This window comes from Bos taurus, chromosome 1 (genome assembly GCF_002263795.3).
Source record: "Bos taurus isolate L1 Dominette 01449 registration number 42190680 breed Hereford chromosome 1, ARS-UCD2.0, whole genome shotgun sequence".
Lineage (NCBI taxonomy): Eukaryota > Metazoa > Chordata > Mammalia > Artiodactyla > Bovidae > Bos > Bos taurus.
In genome coordinates, this window is record NC_037328.1 from 140,211,208 (window position 1) to 140,227,371 (window position 16,164).

The 16,164-nt window shown below is 41.3% G+C and overlaps 1 protein-coding gene across 1 annotated transcript in view; it reads right to left on the reverse strand.

The window, feature by feature from the left end:
* Nucleotides 1-16,164, reverse strand: part of DSCAM (DS cell adhesion molecule) — a 690,454-nt gene that overhangs the window by 79,185 nt on the left and 595,105 nt on the right. The window lies entirely within an intron of this gene.

Sequence of the window (16,164 nt, forward strand, 5' to 3'; positions counted from 1 at the left end):
CTGCTGGGTATTTGGGAAAATTGGTTACATAGGTGTTGTCACTACGCTGCCCTGAGGACTTCCACAATTGAGCACAATTTTTTTGGTCTCAGTAGAAGGGCAAGCAGAAAATTGACTGAACAATTTAAGCAATTGAAGAGGCGATTCATTTTCTTTGTACACACACACACACACACACAAACACACACATATATATACGTAACTGGATAGTAAATGTAACTTTTCTTGTTTTCATGAAGTTTTGGCAACATCCTTAAGAAGTGAGAATAGTTTCAAAGACACCAGTACTTTCTTGCCTTATAAAAAAGTGAGACCACCTACCCAGGGCTTTCTGATTCTAATGTTTTGATGGTCATTTACCTCTGAGTCCCATAAGAGGCTGAGTCAAGAATAGGATATTTTTGCTGACGGATGTCTGTGTGCATTCCCACCTATGGATTGTAGAGGCCTGTGAGCTCACCTTAGAGACTGGTGAGTCACACCTGAGAAGATTAAATGCTAACTCAGCTCACAGAGGAGAGAAGGCTGTGCTGGAACTAGATGTCATTTGCAGGTTGTTGGTTTAAGGATGCTCACATATGGTCCCATAGAGGGAAGCAAGGCGGACATCTCCAGAGAGATGCTCATAGGTGTGAGATGTCTCCAATAAAGAGGTATACTGCAAATTATATGATGTTTGTCTTAAACAGCCTTATTTATCCATTGTTGTTGTTTTTTAGTCTCTAAGTCATGTCTGACTCTTTGCAACTCCATGGACTGTAGCCCGCCAGGCTCTTCTGTCCATGGGGATTTCTAGGCAAGAGTACTGGAGTGGATTGCATTTTCCTTCTCCAGGGGATCTTCCCAACCCAGGGATTAAAACCGCATCTCCTGTAAGTCTGCCGCATTGCAGGCAGATTCTTTACTGCTGAGCCACTGGGTAAACTCTTTACTTATCCATCTTGTTCTTGTTAGTCTTTCAATCATATCCAACTCTTTACGACCCCATGGACTATAGCCCACCAGGCTGCTCTGTACATGGATTCTTTAGGCAAAAATACCGGAGTGAGTTGCCATTTCCTTCTCCAGGGTTACTTGTCCATGAAAGTGAAAGTTGCTCAGTTGTGTCCAACTCTTTGCGACCCCATTAACTGTAGTCCATGGAATTCTCCAGACCAGAGTATTGGAGTCGTGACCTTTCCCTTATCCAGAGGATCTTCCCAACCCAGATCTCCTGCATTGCAGGAGGATTCTTTACCAGCTGAACCACAAGGGAAGCCCAAGAACACTGGAGTGGGTAGCCTATCCCTTCTCCAGTGGATCTTCCTGACTAGATGGTGCATAATTCAACCATTGCTGACATGTTCAAGAGGTGGCAACAGATAAGAGAAAAAGAGCTCTATGGGAAAAAGATTAATTAGAAGCTCATTCATGGTAGTGAAGCTAATCTATTTGTTTAAATCCTTTCCCTTAACGCTCAGCCAAAAATGATTGTTCTGAGAAAAAGGGAGGATGACTATTACTTATGAAATGTTTTCCTTAACATTCTACATAGTATATAATAATATTGATTCTATTAACATTTCCTTAATTTTGTTTTTATTGGATGCCAGATTTTCCAACATGAGGATTAAATCATGTTTAAGCTGACTTGCTAATTTCTACCTTCATTCTGTTATATGATGCTACCTCCTAAATGCTAGGAATGTTCAGTGAGAAGGATTGATTTCATTTCCATATTTTTCCTGATACTTCAACCAGGCTAATCTTTCACAAATTTTGAAGAGTTAAATGAACACAGAGGGACAGAATAGAAAAATAGAATAGAAAAGACCATAGTAGAGCTTCACTCTGCTGTGGGCAACAAGACAGGAAATTGTACCATAAGGAAACACAGACTCCCAGTGTAGTTTCTTAGGGATGAATGAATCCAATCTGGCAAAAGGAGAAATTGTGGGGAGGGTAGAAAGACACTTTTCTCTATATTTAAATATCTAACTATTTAATTTTCTTTCTGGTAAATCTTAAACTCTCTAATGTCATCATTTTCAGTTAGGACAGAGATATTAGCCATTCTAGAAGATGTGATTATCCCCCAAAATAAAACATGAATTAATCCTGAGTGGATGACTGCAATTGGGCTAAACATTTGTTTTCAGGGAAGAGTAGTGTTACGTTATGACCTGTAGACATACAAAACCAATCAACATTCGGAAAGCTCTGATGCCAGGTATATGACTCGTATAGGCTTGGCTCTTCACAGGAAGTTTTGTCCCATGGCTCATTTTTGTTTTTAACCTTTTTATTTTGTATTGGGATATATGCTAAGTCACTTCAGTTGTGTCCGACTCTGTGTGACCCCATAGACGGCAGCCCACCAGGCTCCTCTGTCCCTGGGATTCTCCAGGCAAGAGTACTGGAGTGGGGTGCCATTGCCTTCTCCAGAACCTATTAACAGTGTTGTGACAGTTTTAGGTGAACAGCAAAGGGATTCAGCCAAAGGTATATATGTATCCCTTCTCCCCAAACTCCCTCCCATCCAGGCTGTCAGATTACACTGAGAAGAGATCCATGTGCTAGACAGCAGGCTCTTGTTGGTTATACACTGTAAATATAGCAGCCCGCAACTCATTTTTGACTGTGGTCTATGCCAGCATGATGGAGCAGACAGAGCATCTGTAGATTGGGCTGGCCAATTATTCCAAGCCTATCATAAATTCCTATTAGCTATTGAGAAAAAAAAATCTGTTTTCTCATCTAAAAACTATTTAAACATGCTGATTATATCAGAAACCATTTAACCTGATGTTGATTATTAGGTAATCACTCTCCATTGAAATCCTTGAAGTGACAGTGAAGTTATTTATTTCTTAGTCCATGAGAGATGGTTAAATAAGAAGAGCAGCGTTCTTCTCTTTAGCTGGTGTCATGTAGCAAGGGCAATCTATAGCTTTCTTGAGGGAAGACTTTGGTATTATTTTGGGACCCACACTTAAATTATAACATATGCAAGTATTTTATCTACTGAGCTGTTGCAGATATAGTGCTTATAAATGGAATGTTCATGGGTTTTTGCTGTGGGAGGTGGGCTGTTATGCCAACGCTACTGCATTGCAAGTATGGAGGCTGTTGTTGGCGCTCTTTAGTCGCTAAGTAATATCCAACTCTTTTGCGATCCCATGGACTGTAGCCCACAAGGCTCCTCTGTCCATGGGATTCCTCTGGCAAGAATACTGGCATGGGTTGCTGTTTCCTTCTCTAGGGGATCTGCCCGACCCAGGGATTGAACCCGTGTCTCCTGCATTGTAGGTGGACTCTTTACCTCTGAGCCACCAGGAAAGACCATATAGAGGCTGATAAGTATGGAAATCTGTGATGAGGCTTGACAATAGTTACAGGACACCTGGGGTAGGTCATATAAGCTTGCTGGACTCCAGATCTCTTCTTTGGGCTGTGCAAATGCTCTTAATATCATGCCTAGTGATCATAAAAGCTCATAAATAGCTGTTGAGCTTGAATTCATAGACATTTATGGAGTTTTATTCCTTTGTTAGATTATAAGGGGGGCTTTCTAGGTGGCTCTAGCGGTAAAGAACTCACCTGCCAAAATAGACATAAGAGACGCAGGTTCGATCCCTGGGTTGGGAAGATCCCCTGGAGGAGGGCATGGCAACCCCCTCCTGTATTCTTGCTTGGAGAATCCCATGGACAGAGAAGCCTGGCAGCTATAGTCCATAGGGCCACAAAGAGTTGGACACAACTGAAGCAACTTAGCACACACCCACACAAGATAAGTTTGCTCTTCAAGGGACAAGATATAATCATGGTTTGGCAAATTGGAGGGTTAATTAAAATAAGGGATCTGACACACTCCTACTAAAACCTAGAAGTAAAATCATTTGAATTCCCTTCCAAAAATCATCCCTGTCATAGTCAAGGGCATGGGTTCATATTTATAAAATGCCCAGGAAAATAAATGTGAACTTCATGCATTTGATTTAAAAATATATTTATAGCAAGTTTTTAGCAAGGCTTCTGACATATTTGCATCTCTAAAATTGTACCCAGGGTGGAAAATGCAGCGACAATGTACCCAGAGTGAAAAATACAGCTAATTTACTTTTTGACACCCAAGTCAGACAGCTCACATTTCCAGTGTTCAGCCTTCCTGTGTTATGGTTTTAGGTCTGGTGGGTAGAGTCATGCATTTCTGAGGAAACTAACAGTATCCTCCTCAAAAGAATGGGAAGCTTTGGAGGTTGGTCTTATCCTGGTGCTTCAATATCACCCCATGAAAAGCCTAGGAACAGTGTCTTCCAGACCTATTTTCACTCCCAAATTATTCTTGTCTTGGGATGTGCTAAGTCACTTACTCATGTTCAATTCTTTGCATCCCCATGAATTGTAGCCTGCCAGGCTCCTCTGTCTATGGGATTTCACAGGCAAGAAAACTGGAATGAGTTGCTACTTCCTTCTCCATGTAAAAGTAAAAGTGAAAGTTGCTCAGTCATGTTCGACTCTTTGCGACCCCATGGACTGTATAATCCAAGGAATTCTCCACGCCAGAATACTGGAGTGGGTAGCCTTTCCCTTCTCCAGTGGATCTTCTCAACCCAGGGATCTAACCCAGGTCTCCTGCATTGCAGGCGGATTCTTTACCAGCTGAGCCACATGCTGTTGTATTAATTTTCCTTTTGTGTCTAAGAAACTATTTAACTAGAAAATAAAATTAGCCATAATGAGCTACTTTAAATGCTCTTTAGTAATTTCTATAAAACTGGATGTTTACCCAATAATGGCTGAATCCATTTCCAAATCTCTTACACTATTTAGATCGATGGACAAATTTGTAAAGCCTCATAAAGCCTTCTTTAATCTCCTCAATCAGGTGTCATATTTGCTCTTTGTTTGGTGGTGGTGGCTTAGTCACTCAGTAGTGCCTGGCTCTTTGTGAGCCCATAACTGTAGTCCACCAGGCTCCTCTGTCCATGGGAATCCTCAGGCAAGAATACTAGAGTGTATCTCCATTTCCTTCTCCAGGGCATCTTCCTGACACAGGGATCAAACTCATGTCTCCTGCATTGCAGGCAGATTCTTCACTGGTTAACCACCAGGGAAGCCATACATGCATCCATTATGGTCCTAATTTTTATTGCCCTTTGGATTAGTCTCCATGTAATCATTTTTTTTCTCCTTTCTTTTCTGTGGTTTATTTCTAGTTTCATGTAGGTGTGGTCAGAAAAGATGCTTGAAATAATTTCTAGACTCTTAAATTTATTGAGGCTTGCTCTGTGCCCTAGCATGTGGCCAATCCTAGAGTACTCTTCGGATTATAGTTTTGCATGTTCTTATTGTCACTCTGCCATGGATGCTTCAGGCACTCTGAGAAGGGCCTTGTCTTTCCTATCCCTCCACTTATCTCCCAGGGATCCTAGGTCAGAGTACTGCAGTTTGGGGACTTGTAAGCACTCACTGGAATCGACTGAAGAAGTTTCTGTTGTCCTAGGCACTTTAATAATGACCTAGAATTTATTTGAATACAACAGAAAAAAATGTGTAGAGAATGACTATAGAGTTGCAAACTGTTCAGATCAAATTATTCAGCAATTCTGATGCATATAAAAAGAATTCCACTTTAAAAATTTTCAATTAACTTTTTAATGAACCACTAATTCCACCAAAGAAATATGGTGTTTTAAAACGCTTTAACATCTAATTATTAACCTCCTATTTAAAAAAATTGAATGCTCTGATTTTGTAGACAGAATGTTCACAGAAGTGATTAAAAAAAAATACCTCCCTCAAAGCAGAATAAACAGAATGATAGCTCTTTTAATTATAGGGCAAGACTCTTTCAGAGCATATAAATCTTTCTGTTTAGTGGCAGAGAAATACCCTGGATTACATAAAGAGTAAATAATTAGTTGGATCAGTTTAAGATTTGCCTCGTTTTAAAATTTCTATGTATAATACATTTTGATCTGATTTCCATTTTATTTCACTATTTTCATCTTTTTTTAAAATTTAATTTTATTTTATTTTTAAACTTTACACTATTGTATTGGTTTTGCCAAATATCGAAATGAATCCACCACAGGTATACATGTGTTCCCCATCCTGAACCCTCCTCCCTCCCCCCTCCCCATACCATCCCTCTGGGTCATCCCAGTGCACCAGCCCCAAGCATCCAGTATCGTGCATTGAACCTGGACTGGCGACTCATTCCATATATGATATTATATGTATTTCAATGCCATTCTCCCAAATCATCCCACCCTCTCCCTCTCCCACAGAGTCCATAAGACTGTTCTATACATCAGTGTCTCTTTTGCTGTCTCGTATACAGGGTTATTGTTACCATCTTTCTAAATTCCATATATATGCGTTAGTATACTGTATTGGTGTTTTTCTTTCTGGCTTACTTCACTCTGTATAATAGGCTCCAGTTTCATCCACCTCATTAGAACTGATTCAAATGTATTCTTTTTAATGGCTGAGTAATACTCCATTGTGTATATGTACCACAGCTTTCTTATCCACTCATCTTTAGAAGAAGATAATATTTCACAAAGATCTTCCTAAAGAAACAGACTAAGATAATCGGTTCCCATTGAAATAATAGCACATTAAAGCTTCTTGTTCTACATCAGTCAGTTTTGGTGGTTTCCTCTATACTTTACCAAGATCGCTTGATTGGCTATTATGTAAATGGTTATGGACTACTTTTAAAAAAGAGTTCCAAGCATAAACTATTTTAATCTTGGGCCTCCCATATATAAACATTATTGTTACAATGTTCTGGAAGTGAATTACAGTTGATACCCAGAAAAGGCAATAAAGAAAGTAGTCTCTCCATGATATTGTTTAAAATCCAGGCATCATCTCAATAACCAGACAGACATTACAGGATTCTTGTATTCCTCACTCTCTTTTTAACAAAATCACCTCCATTTACTATAATTTTGGCTCATCCCTTTCCCATTGTCATACTATCTGCCATAAAAATTATCTCTCTGTAAAAGTGCTTTATTAACTTGATTGCTATCACCTATTCAACAAATTTTACACAAAAGAACTGGGTTAGGATTATATAACTTTTCACACATGAGAAAGAAATTTTGAGAAGGGCTCTTCTCAGTGATGCACATAATAGAGGTATAAAATACAGTTTGGGGAAAGGATAGCCATTCTTAACTGAGGAAGATTTAAAGCCATTTATTTCCTTAAATAGCAACCCATGTCTGTATCAGGCCAAGTCAAAAAGATGATCTGTTTTCAAAGCTGGAATCTTTCAAAAGCTCCAAAAGCTAGTTGATCAAAAAGGCATTTTCATCTATGGCTACTCAGGTAGAGAAAAGAAGCAATGAGGAAGCTTACACCACTGTCTAGTCTGAATGAATTGTAGCTCAAACCCAGTAGCGTATTGGCAATTTATCTGCAAAACTGGGCAGGCAATCTTGTGAGACTGGGCTTGAAAAGTGAATTTCAGGGCTTGTTTCTGTACAGAAATTCCATTTGAATATATGCTTCTATTTTCCTTTGTTCAATAAAGTACAAAATCAGGTTCAGGATTTTAAAGGTCAAGCTTTTGCCCAATCTTAACATATGTGTTGGGCTTCCCTCACAGCTCAGTTGGTAAAGAATTTGCCTGCAATGCAGGAGACCCAGGTTCGATACCTGGGTTGGGAAGATCTTCTGGAGAAGGGATAGGCTACCTACTAAAGTATTCTTGGGCTTCCCTGGTGGCTCAGCTGGTAAAGAATCTGCCTACAATGTGGGAGACCTGGGAAGATCCTGCATTTTGATCAGTTAGAGAAACTGGACAACTTCACCTGATTGATGCCTAATATAACTGAAGGACAACTGACGGTGATTTATTTTTTAATTATATGGACTTAACAGAAATATTGAGCAGTTATTGGCTGGTTCATTGAGAATAGAAAGAACCAGATTATTGTTTATTTTTTTTTAAAGAATCAGATTATAAGACATAACATGTTCTTCCCCTCACTCCTCAAAGACTTGGGATCCAACAAATATATGTAAATTGCAGCATAAAAAGTTTAAAGCAGATTTAGAATATATTTCATCAGAACTGGCCATGAAATACTGAACTTGCATCCCACCAGGCTGTCCACAGGATTCTCCAGGCAAGAATACTGGAGTGGGTTGCCATGCCCTTCTCCAGGGGATCTACCTGACCCAGGGACCAAACCTGCATCTGTTATGTCTTTTGCACTGGCAGGTGGTTTCTTTACCACTAGTACCACCTGGGAAGCCCTGTGTTTCACAAATACATATGCAGTTAATCACGTGCCAGCAGGTCTTTGTCACACTTCTGTGTGGCAGGCATGGGTTAGACTCTATCTATGCTAAAGCTGAAACTCCAATACTTTGGCCACCTGATGTGAAGAACTAACTTATTGGAAAAGACCCTGATGCTGTGAAAGATTGAAGGCAGGAGAAGGGGATGACAGAGGATAAGATGATTGGATGGCATCATCGACTCAATGGAACATGAGTTTGAGCAAGCTCCGGAAGGCGTGCTGCAGTCTATGGGGTCGCAAAGAATCAGACATGACTGAGCAACTGAACTGAACTGATGCTCTTGTGATTAACCAAATTTTATTCTAGCAATTAGTACCATAAGTACTATCATATGCCTGGGGGAAAAAAGTAGAAAAGTTTCCTTAAGACAGACCAACATCTAAGCATTTGAAAATCAGCTTGTTTTTGTAAAATTTATAAAAATTTTGGGGAAGTATATTCTTGAGCTTCCTTAGAAACACTTAGGTGTTTCATGTACTTAGCGTATACACACACACAAAGAACACGACCTATGTACTCTTTGGGTGACTTCTGTGTGTGCTAAGTCACTTCAGTCGTGTCTGACTCTTTGTGATCCCGTGGACTATAGCCCGCCAGGTTCCTCCATCCATGGGATTCTCCAGGCAAGAATACTTATATGTGGGTCGCATTTCCTACTCCAGGGGTTCTTCCCAACCCAGGGATCGAACCCACATCTCCCATGTCTCCTGCACTGGCAGATGAGTTCTTTACCACCAGGGCCACCAGGAAGTCCAAGTGACTTCTGGTATCTCCATAATTTTCAGCTTTGCTATTATATATACAAAAAAAAGATGTCCAGCAGCAGGTCATGTAGCTGAAACTATGGAAGAATGATTTCCAACTCAGTGATTCAAAAGTGCAGGCGTTCTGTCTAAATCCTTCTGGGATGGAAAGAATCCCAAAGTATTTAACACACTTTCTCTGCCTTATTAAGCAGAAACTTCATTATTCAATTTAACCTCTATTGGATGACTCATAGCCATCATCCAGAAGGTTTAATTCAACATAGCATTTGCTGAATACCCACTATTTCAGCATAATACTGGGATTTCCAGTATTATGACTAACAGTGGTCCCTGTACTGAAGAAACTGACACAGTACTCCGGGAGCCCAGGTATGCCCATCTAACAATGATGTAGGAGATTACGGTTATGCCAAAGCTGAGCTAAAAATCAGTGCTGGGGATGCTGAAGAGAAATGGTGCCTACTTCTCTGGGGAGGGCAGTAAGCTGTCAGGGTGGAGAATCTGGGTCCTGCTCCCTCGGGCTGCAGCCCCTGTCTTAACCTTGCTAAGCTGTGTCCTGGGCAGGCTGCACAGTCTGCATGTCAGTACCAGTACGAAGAAGAGAATAATAACATCCCCTCTTGCATAAGGTCATCATCGGAATGAACTGATGAAAAGCAGTATTTTAAAAAATGTGGGCCATAGAAGCAATTTAGCAGATCTAGCAACCATTTTAAAAATAAGAGAAAAAAAACCCCATAGAACAGAAAATACCAGAGAATATCACAGTGCATTGTGTATAGTAAGTGAAGTGTTGTTTACAAGGCTTTGGTTTTGTGTGTGTGTGTGTACTGGAGTGTGATCATAAAATGTATTTCTGATTGTGAGTCATGAGGAAACAAGTTTGAAAACTACAGGCAGAGAGCATTTGACACAATGAGTTCTCCAGGTGGCTTAGGGGTAAAGAATCTGCTTGCCCATGCAGGAGACGTAAGAGATGTGGATTTGATCCCTGGGTTGGGACAATCCCTCTGGAGGAGGGAATAGCAACCTACTCCAGTATTTTTGCTTGGAGAATCCCACTGACAGAGGAGCCTGATGGGCTATAGCCCAGGGATTCACAAAAGAGTTGGACATGACTTGGACATGACTGAGCAAATGAACACATATTTAGCACATAGTTCACGACCCAGATAATCACAATGGTGTGATCACTCACCTAGAGCCAGACATCCTGGAGTGTGAAGTCAAGTGGGCCTTAGGAAGCATCACTACGAACAAAGCTAGTGGAGGTGATGGAATTCCAGTTAGCTATTTCAAATACTGAAAGATGATGTTGTGAAAGTGCTGCACTCAATATGCCAGCAAGTTTGGAAAACTCAGCAGTGACCACAGGACTGGAAAAGGTCAGTTTTCATTCCAATCCCAAAGAAAGGCAATGCCAAAGAATGCTCAAACTACTGCAAAATTGCACTCATCTCATATGCTAGTAAAGTAATGCTCAAAATTCTCCAAGCCAGGCTTCAGCAATATGTGGACCGTGAACTTCCAGATGTTCAAGCTGGTTTTAGAAAAGGCAGAGGAACCAGAGATCGAATTCCCAACATCTGCTGGATCATCAAAAAAGCAAGAGAGTTCTAGAAAAACATCTACTTCTGCTTTATTGACTATGCCAAAGCCTTTGACTGTGTGGATCACAATAAACTGTGGAAAATTCTGAAAGAGATGGGAATACCGGACCACCTGACTTGCCTCCTGAGAAACCTGTATGCAGGTCAGGAAGCAACAGTTAGAACTGGACATGGAACAACAGACTGGTTCCAAATTGGGAAAGGAGTATGTCAAGGCTGTATATTGTCACCCTGCTTATTTAACTTATATGCAGAGTACATCATGAGAAACGCTGGGCTGGAGGAAGCACAAGCTGGAATCAAGATTGCTGGGAGAAATATCAATAACCTCAGATATGCACATGACACCAGCCTTACGGCAGAAAGTGAAGAAGAACTAAAGAGCCTCTTGATGCAAGTGAAAGAGGAGAGTGAAAAAGTTGGCTTAAAGCTTAACATTCAGAAAACTAAGATCATGGCATCCAGTACCATCACTTCGTGGCAAATAGATGAGGAAACAGTGGAACAGTGGCTGACTTTATTTTTCTGGGCTCCAAAATCACTGCAGATGGTGACTGCAGCCAAGAAATTAAAAGATGCTTACTCCTTGGAAGAAAAGTTACGACCAACCCACTCCAGTATTCTTGCCTGGAGAATCCCAGGGACAGAGGAGCCTGGTGGGCTGCCGTCTATGGGGTCGCACAGAGTCGGACACGACTGAAGCGACTTAGCAGCAGCAGCAGCAGACAGCGTATTAAAAAGCAGAGACATTACTTTGCCAATAAAGGTCCATCTAGTCAAGGCTATGGTTTTTCCAGTGGTCATGTATGGATGTGAGTGTTGGACTATAAAAAAAGCTGAGCACCGAAGAATTGATGCTTTTGAATTGTGGTGTTGGAGAAGACTCTTGAGAGTCCCTTGGCTGCAAGGAGATCCAACCAGTCCATCCTAAAGGAGATCAGTCCTGACTATTCATTGGAAGGACTGATGTTGAAGCTGAAACTCCACACACCTGCTACCTTGGTTTGAATGTTTTCTGGACTTGCTGGAAGTTACTTTCTTGCTTCCCAGAAGATTTGCTTAATTCTGAGGTGTGGAGTACACGGAGGAGAGTCAGCTGCTACAAGTCTCATTGGCTCACCCAGAAACATCTACTGAGCCTTATGACACGCAGGAACTGGCTAGCAATATTATCTGAAACTGGAATAACTGAGGTAGATCACAGCTCATTGATATAATGTTTAGGCTTTCTGATTTTTATTCTTCATTAATGAGAAGTTTCCCCTGGAGGAGGAAATGGCAACCCACTTCAATATTCTTGCCTGAAAAATACCATGGACAGAGGAGCCAGGCAGGCTACAGCCCATGGGGATGCAGAGTCAGATGCGACTTAGCAACAAAAAGTTCGGGCTATCTAATTTCACATTTCTACATCCATCAGCTTAGCACTGCAAAATAGACAATTTCTACATCCTCATGCTTCTGTACTATATAATCCTTCTCATAGTCTGCTTTTAAGTGGGGAGGGTTATTAGAAAGGAAGCCCAGGTTAGCTTCTTTCTACCTGGGACCTTACAAGGCTAGCTCGCTTCTTCAGATTTCCATCACTTCTCATAGAGCATGAATTGATCATCCAACCATTATGTACTAAAATAATAACCACGGTCCCAAAATGATATGGATGAATTCCTGAATCAAACGGACTTTGAGATTTTGCTCTGACTGGGGAGGTGGATGTCTCATGGCATCAACTAGCCCCCTACAATGAGATTAATGTTTACCAAGCACCACTTTTAGGCAATCAGTCTTGAGACAAATTTACAGTGTCTTGTCTGGCAACACACAGAGTTTCATATTCTGATGCCTTTTTACTAAGCTGACCTGAGAGAACACCATGAAACAAATGCCTATAATCAGACGAGGCATTTCACATATTAGGGGAAAGAGCCTGTGTCTTTTAACAAAGCCCTTCCACAAGGAAGGGGGATGAATCGAGGACCTTCAGAGAAAATTTACATCTGTTAAGGAGGTTAGCCGAGGGACTCTTATAAAGAAGATTAAATTACAGAGTATGCTGTGTCCTAATTTATCCTCCCATGTTCTACATTTGACTATGAAGTCATTTCAAAGAAAAAAAAAATCAGATACATGAGCAGGGAAAATATGCAGAACTACGGCTGCCCTCTTGTGTTTCTTTGGCTACATAGGCAGAAACGCAAAAGCCTCAGAAAATTGATAGCATCCAGTTTTCTGACTTAACATTAAATTGCAGAAACTAAAGACAGGGGAAAAAAATCCCCCCTTCTAGTAATTTATAGTTTCTTATTCACTCCATGGGAAAGCACAGACTAGTAGAGGGAATTTTTCAATTCTTCACCTCTGAAGAGACTTGCATTAGTTCTCTCTGATCTTTCCTTGTAATGGTATTATTTTAAAAATAGGTCTCAGATGAGAAATCTCTGCAGCTCACACTCAATTTTGCTGTCAACCTAAAACTGCTCTAAAAAATAAAGTCTATTAAAAATAGACCTCGTGGTCTTAAATGATGTTTGAAATAGGCGAGTAGCAGTGAGGCTCTAGAGATGGAAGAAAACTGATTCTGATTACTTTTCATTATTGAGGACAGCTCTGGGGTTCTGGGCTTTCCCAGAAGCTTAATAAGTGGCACTTCCCAGGAGACCATAGGCACCTCGGTGATAATTATACACTTCTAGATCAACAGTGTTTGTTTGTTTGTTTGTTTGTTTTAATATGGTCCATTCTTGCCTAGAGAATCTCATGGACAGAGGAGCCTGGTGGTTACAGTCCATGGGGTCATAAAGAGTTGGACACGACTGAAATGACTTAGTGAAAGTCACTCAGTCATGTCCAACTCTTTGTGACCCCCTGGACTATACAGTCCAAGGAATTCTCCAGGCCAGAATACTGGAGTGGGTAGCCTTTCCCTTCTCCAGGAAATCTTCCCAACCCAGGGATTGAACCCAGATCTCCCACATTGCAGGCAGATTCTTTACCACCTGAGCCACAGGTGAAGCCCAAAATGACTTAGCATGCATGCAAAGATAGCACAGGCTTCCTAGGTGGCACAAGTGGTAAAGAATTAGCCTACCAGTGCAAGAGATGCAAGAGGTGTGGGTTCAATCCCGGGGAAGTTTCCCTGGAGGAGGAAATGGTGACCCACCCCAGTATTCTTGCCTGGAGAATCCCATGGATAGAGGAGACTGGTGGGCTACAGTCCATGAGGTCGCAGAGAGTCAGATACGACTGAGCACACAGCAGAGCAAAAGACAGCACAAAGACACCGCTAGTGGTTGCAAGACATCAGTGGGGTGAGAAGTTCATTGTATTTCCCACCTTTTATGATTGGCTCGATCTCACTACTGTAATTTTTGGAAGGCTCTTGTTGAGAAGATTCTGGGAGGTTGAATCCCATTATTCTGTGCAGGAAGACTGGAAATCCCTGGGCAAATCATTTATATTCCATCTTACACACTTTTCCATCCTGAGATCAGGCTAGCAACTTCTCTTTTTATAGGATGAAATTTGTAGGCTGGGAGGATGAAGACTAACACGGCACCCGAGGTCCGCAGATGTGAGCTTGCTCAGCAAAGGCTCAGTCACTCAGAACTAATTCTAAACAAGCCAGGTGGGGGCTTTTAGTTTAGATGTGAAGAGCCAGTTGGGAAGACAGACAAGAGTGAGCTGCTGGTTGTCCCTATACCCTTCTGGTCTCTCTCTAGTTTGTTAGAGTCAAACAGTAATTGTGAGTCCTATGGCAAATACACAAATGAATTACTGAATAAAAATAAAGAAACCCCAAATTGAGACAGTAGCTTTGACATATATATGCTACCTTCTGTAAATAGATAGCCAGTGGGAGGCTGCTGTACAACACAGGGAGCCCAGCTCAGTGCTTTGTGATAACTTAGAGGGGTGGGATGGAGAGAGGCTCAAGAGGGAGGGAATATATGTATACACATGGCCAATTCATGCTGTTGTACAGCAGAAACTAACACAATACTGTAAAGCAATTATCCTCCAATAAAAAAATAAAAAAGAAGCCCTTCGAATGCTAGTGAAATGTGGCCACACTTTCAGCAATAAGTTAGCATCTCTTTGGTGAATGTGATGCTACGACAGGGCTGATGATCAGCGGGTCAGAACCTGCACAGGGACCTCAGTGCTTGGCCTCTGAGCAGAGGAACAGGGCCACCCACCGTGTCATCTACGAGGCTCTGTATCTCCAGACTTTGATGGCAGGATCTGACACAGGATTCAGCAGGTGAGAATTAATAGCATGTTTGAAACCAAATAATGAAGTCATACAAGTTCTGAAACCCAACTGTGAGCGTATTACTTCTAAGTCTCCACTTCAACTCCAGAGGTACTGCTGTTGATGTATAAACAGCAGAACGTACAATTGATACGTTTCAGTGAGAGATGAGCGCCTTTGAGCCTCAGCCCCGTTCTCCCCCTGGCTCCCCACTGTTAATCATCCTCACTTTTTAGGGGGCCACCAGGCCTCTGGACCCATTTAGACTCTAGACTTGGGAAAACATGCCATTTTAATTAAAAATTAATTACTAAATTCGTTCAGGAATGCTATTCAGTCTTTAAAAGGAAGGAAATTCTGACACATGTTACAGCGTGGATTCACCTCAAACACACTCAGTGAGATAAACCAGGCAGAGAAAGAAACACTATCTGATTCTGCTGATATGTATGAGATTCCTAGACTTTCCTGGGTTGGGAAGATCCTCTTGAGAAGGAATGGCAACCCACTCCAGTATTCTTGCCTAGGAAACCCCATGGGCAGAGGAGCCTGCTGGGCTACAGTCCATGGGGTTGCAAAGAGTAGGACATGACTGAGCAACTAATACACACACAGACGTGGGGTGGTTGCCAGGGCCCAGGGGAGGAGGAGTGGGGAGCTGGGGCTTAACGGGGACAGAGTTTCAGTTTGGGAAGATGAAAAGAGCTCTGGAGATGGATGGTGGTGATGGTTGCCCAGCAATGTGAATGGACTTAACGCCACTGAACCAAACACTTAGAAAAGGTACATTTTATATTATAATATTTTACCACAATAAAGCCAAACTTAATTTGCATATTCATTCCACAAGCACTTATTGAATGGCTATGCAGGTCAAGTTTTATGCCAGGAGCTGGGAGATAGAAGGATGGATTGGATATAGTGCCTACCTCAGGAAAGGCCATAAACATTTCTATGAAGACATCATCAATTTGATAAACCATTTTTTGTTTTCTTTATCATGTCCTTCTTGGATATTCAATTTTTTTTTGTTTGTTTAAGAAACAGTTTAACTCTGTAAGTATTATTCAGTGATGATATTAATGAAAATAAATACTGCACTTTGACATATTAAGTACTCTAACTTTTAATTCCTCCACAATGAATGAAGCTAATTATTGTCCTTGGGGGCTTCCCAAGTGACCCTTGTGGTAAAGAACCTGCCTGTCAATGTAGGAGACTCAAGTGA